Below are 5000 nucleotides of genomic sequence, written 5' to 3'. Positions count from 1 at the left end.
AGCAAAAACTAGTTAACACAAGTAAAAGGGTTGAAATGATCTCATATTAATAGATTGCAACCCTGTATATTTAATGTTCTTAGATTAACTAAGAAATGTAACAGTTTATCTCATATTAACATGGAATGCAACTTTTTGTTTTTCTTTATTAGGCTAAATTAACTCTATTATTTCATGTTGGAATGTTCAGGGTCTGACGTCCTCTGCTTTGAAGAGCAAGACCTCAGACTTCACCAGAGAGTCAGGGGATGCAGATGTAATTGTTTTGCAGGAGACCTGGAGTAGAGGAGACATTTTCACTGGTTGTCCTTCAGGCTACAGAGAGATAGTCCTCCCATCCACCAACATGAAAGGAGTAACCCAGGGCAGGGATTCTCATGAATGAGGAATGCTCATTTGGTACAAAGCAAACCTGGTACACTCAATAGAATAATGAGAAAAAGTGAATTTTCAATTTGGTTCAAAATAAAAAGAGAGGTGGTCACCGCAGACATATTCATGTGCACAGCATACAGTATATCCCCCCATGAGAATCCCCTTATTATAATGAAAATAGTTTCTCCTTTCTCCAAGATGAGATCAATCACTTTCAGGCCCAGGGAAGTGTACTGATCTGTGGGGACCTTAATGCCGGTACAGAACCAGATTCTATTAACCCACAGGGAGACAAACATATACAGTACCTGGCCGAATCAGCATTCCCCTCCCTTCACATCACCACAGAAACAACTCTGACTAAACCGTTAACAAAAGTGGCACCAAATACTGCAGGTTTGTCGAACGCTTGTACGAGACATTAACAACATATTTGGCAATGTGGCAGGTTTATCCAATCTGAAAAAATCTCACCTTCACAGATGAAAAACACCAACCAATGAAATGTGGTTTGATACAGACTGCAGACATCTAAGAAAAACATTCAGCGGTTTATCAAATCAAAAACACAGACAACCTGGCAATCCTTAACTTCGCCTCCAATATTGGGTAACACTAAAATTGTACAGAACACAGTACAGTACTAAACGGGAGCAACATGAGCAGAACCAACTTGATATAATTGAAGAGTCCATTGACTCAAACCATTTCTGGAAAAAATGGCACTTGACAAATGGCACAATTTGACTCAATTTGGCATGATGGTTTGTTCCTGAAATTAATCAAAAAGGTGTAGGGGGAAAACCTATGATATAATCAAAGCAATGTATACAAATAATAAATGTGCTGTAAAAGTTGGCATTATGGAAACAGATTTCTTCCCCCAAAGTAGAGGGGTGAACCAGGGCTGCAGTCTCATTACATTACATTTACATTACAGTAATTTAGCAGACGCTTTTATCCAAAGCAACTAACAATAATTGCATTTAACATAGGAAAAGCCAATGTACTACTACTTCACAGAACTCACAAGTGAATCTTCTTTCTAAAACAAGTGACTAAGAGCATAATCTAGTGCTCAACCAACGAGGAGGGTGTTGCAGTAGTCCAGGCGGGAGATGACCAGGGCCTGGATGAGTACCTGCGCCGTTTCATCAGTGAGGAAAGGGCGAATTCTCCTGATGTTGTAGAGCATGAATCTGCAGGAGCGTGTGACGGATGTGACATGTGCAGAAAACGACAGTTGGTTATCCAGGGTCACACCCAGATTCCTCGCTGTCCGAGTCGGGGTCACCACTGTGTCTTCAATGGTGATGGCCAGGTCCTGGTGCGGGCAGCCCTTCCCCGGGAGGAACAGCAGCTCAGTCTTGTCCAGATTGAGCTTGAGGTGATGTGTAGTCATCCACTCCGAGATGTCAGCCAAGCACCCAGCTATGCGTGCCTCCATTTGTGTGTCAGAAGGGGGAAATGACAGGACCAGTTGGGTGTCATTGGCATAGCAGTGATAGGAGAAGCCATGCGAGCGAATGACAGAGCCCAGAGATGTAGTGTAGAGCTCTGTCCATATTCTGTCAATATTTCCTGCTACAATGTAGAACATACATGTATGAAGATATTAGAACAAAGTTAAATTAAATGTAAGCTCAAAAATTTGATACACTCTCTGACCAAAATAAAATGCAACATATACTTGGAGACCACAGTATAGACCACCACCACCACCATAGAAGCAGCAAGATATGTGAGTGCATGTCACACCTAAGAGAAAACCAGCACAACAACACAACAGTCTCCTCACAGCTCACACTGCCTTTTCATTAACTCCTCTACTTCATGTGGATCTTTTTGTGCGTGGCTGTAAGCCAGCACAACTACTATAGTGTTTGTCCGGTTATCACTCCCTCCCTCCGTTACTCCGGACAATGTTGGCCTGCATCTCTCTGTTGGCACCACTAGAGGCAGTAGTCCCAGCACACCAAAATCAAGAAGGACGCCAACATCAACCCACCCATTTCTCCACTGCACAAGTAGAATAGTGGTCAGAGCATTTGACTCCCACCCGGGAGACCGGGGTTCAAGACCCGATGGGGATGATTTAATGGGACTACACCCCAAACCTCCACATGTTCATCCTTTCACTCCAACCTTTACCCCTTGCCTATAGGTCAGATCCTGTCCCAACCCTAACCCTAATTCTAACCCAGAGGAGGCTTGCCCATTGAGGTAGAGGAGGACAGTCCAGTTTTTGGAGAGAAGAGAGGGATTAAAATATAAATATATGCATTTATTTATTTACAATTCATATTTAATATTATCTCAGTTTTGTTCATACATCAGGTTTTCCCTATGGATAAAAACCCATTATTGAAATTCTAAAGCTCCAACAGTGACATCTATAAAATGCAGCTGGAGGACCCATAGATATCTATGGAAGGGAGGAATTCCTCCCTTGGGTGTGTGTCCCTTAGGGGTCTATCAATGTAATGCAATTTTTTCATGCCTATTTGTGATTGGCCAAAACGCTGAAAAATTACCGCAAGGGAGGACAGTACTCTGAACAGGATTTAATGATTGACATTTTGTTAGTCCAATCACATTCCAGATTCCAGATTTACCACAGTGAAGGCCGATTGAGTCGGCGTTGATGTCTGTTTCTCTTCCCTGTGCCATTGGAGACTTTTTCTGTGTTCGTAGCTCCATAATATAATACATCCGAAAGTATTATGGGACATATTATACATCAAACTGTTCGTCTATTTGTCTTGATTCTAGCCATCTAAATATCTAAGCTGACATAAATACTTTTTGAGCTAGAGCTGTCTGAACACGACAGTTCCACTGGTAACGTTAGCTACGAGGTGCACGTCAGGCTACGGCATAGGCAGGCGCGCAGATTGGCTGGAGGCGCAAACTGTCGGCAACTTCTAGAGACTGGGTTGCAACACCGAACCGGATAAATGCACTGAACAGCCTGGCTTCTGCTTGCGTGAGAATTGATCGCTTTGCGGTGCTTATTCCTCATCCAGTGATGGATGGGTGGATGGAAAACATTCAACTGAATGTTCATATTGTTCTGATAATTGTAGGCTATAGCAACACAAGAGTGGCAGCTCTGACAGCAACCCAAATGAGCTAATCCCATAGCTGTACCATTGCTAGCTAGCCATGAGCGAACTGTTGGATACTGCATTTGCTGTGCAGCATATTCCATTGTCCAGTTGTCAAATCTATTTGCCAGCAAACTGTTTGAGAGCCAGCACACCTCAGTGTCCCCTAATCAAAAACATTTTTCATATATCACCTAACCTCTCCAGCACCTCACCAATATCAATTCTTTTCTCTCTTTAGAGAGGAGTACAATCCATTACAACAACTATTGCTTACAATGTTTTATTGTTGTTTTGTAATATTTTATCATAAATATGATAAATAAATGCTGCATGTAGTTAAATAAAGTGTTCATTTTAAAGCTGATATTTCAAATAATAAGTGTGTCCCCCGGCGCCCATGGGCGGTTCGCCTCTCTTCCTCCTGTCCTCCTCAGTTTTTTAAGTCACCAGCCGCCACTGTTCTAACCCCAACCCACACTAGGGACTGGATATGAATTGTCAACACTTTATTTGGAAAATATTTTCCATGATTGCATTTTTCACAATAATATGACCACATTTGATGGTTGACGTGCCTCCTGTGAAAAGAGTGATGAAATGCGCACGTGTGAATTCACCACAGCTGTGACCACGTGTCTAACCGACAGAGCAGGCTATTCAGAGGACAAGTGCACTTTCAGTCTGTCTGAATCTGGTCATCGCTGGTCTTATTAGTGGATTATTAACAGGTGTCGTGTGGGCGGTAACGAGCTGGTGGGAACATCTGCCCAACAGGCCGACAGACCAAGCTAGAGAGCTGATGGTCGCAGCTAAAAAGTGTGAAAAATATCTAGTGGAAAACACATCATTATTACAAGTATTTGGAAATATTATTGTTAAATATTATTACACGGCTCCCTGAAATACTAGATTATTCTCAATAATTGACCGACGTCAAGGGAAACGGAGCAATATTGACCGCTGCTAAGGGCAACACATTATACAGTATGTCTGTGGGCGACAGCTGAACGTTGTCTGACCGTTGCTGAACATTCTATACAGTTAATAACGGCTGTTGTACAGTATGTGAACCCATTCTCATCAAGACAGTCTCTGAAAACATTCATTGCCCAAGCGCATGGAGCCATTTCGCTGGCAAAATAAAAAGTTAAGCCTATTAGTATTAATGTGGTTGGTAAGTAGTCGTGTAATAAGTGAGATAATGTATGTCCAGCCGGTCATTATCGACACATTAGATTCCTTCAGGTTGTTAGGAATGCGCTGTCAGGCTCTTGTTTTTAGTGACAGGCTAAGTTATCCCTTATCATCAATGAATACTATATGGTAACATTATTGTGAAAAATGCTGTTATGGAAAAGATTTTCAGAATAAAGTGACAAATCATATTTTCTAAATTACATGTATTTTTCAATTCTGATTTAATTCTAATTTACTGTATTTACATAGATTGTTTATTTAATCAGTAATATATTTAATTGTTTAATAGTTTTCTACTAGCAGGAACAGAAATGTCAC

The 5000-nt window shown here is 41.5% G+C and overlaps 1 protein-coding gene across 3 annotated transcripts in view; it reads left to right on the top strand.

Annotated features, from left to right (window-relative positions):
• The window catches only part of camk2a (calcium/calmodulin-dependent protein kinase II alpha), a gene marked incomplete at both ends in the record, with an annotated part of 89749 nt that overhangs the window by 66802 nt on the left and 17947 nt on the right, over positions 1-5000 (top strand). The window lies entirely within an intron of this gene.

Source organism: Borostomias antarcticus (genome assembly GCF_949987555.1).
Source record: "Borostomias antarcticus genome assembly, chromosome: 1".
NCBI lineage: Eukaryota > Metazoa > Chordata > Actinopteri > Stomiiformes > Stomiidae > Borostomias > Borostomias antarcticus.
The sequence above is the reverse complement of the archived record's forward strand: the minus strand, read 5'-3'. Positions and strand labels throughout refer to the sequence as shown.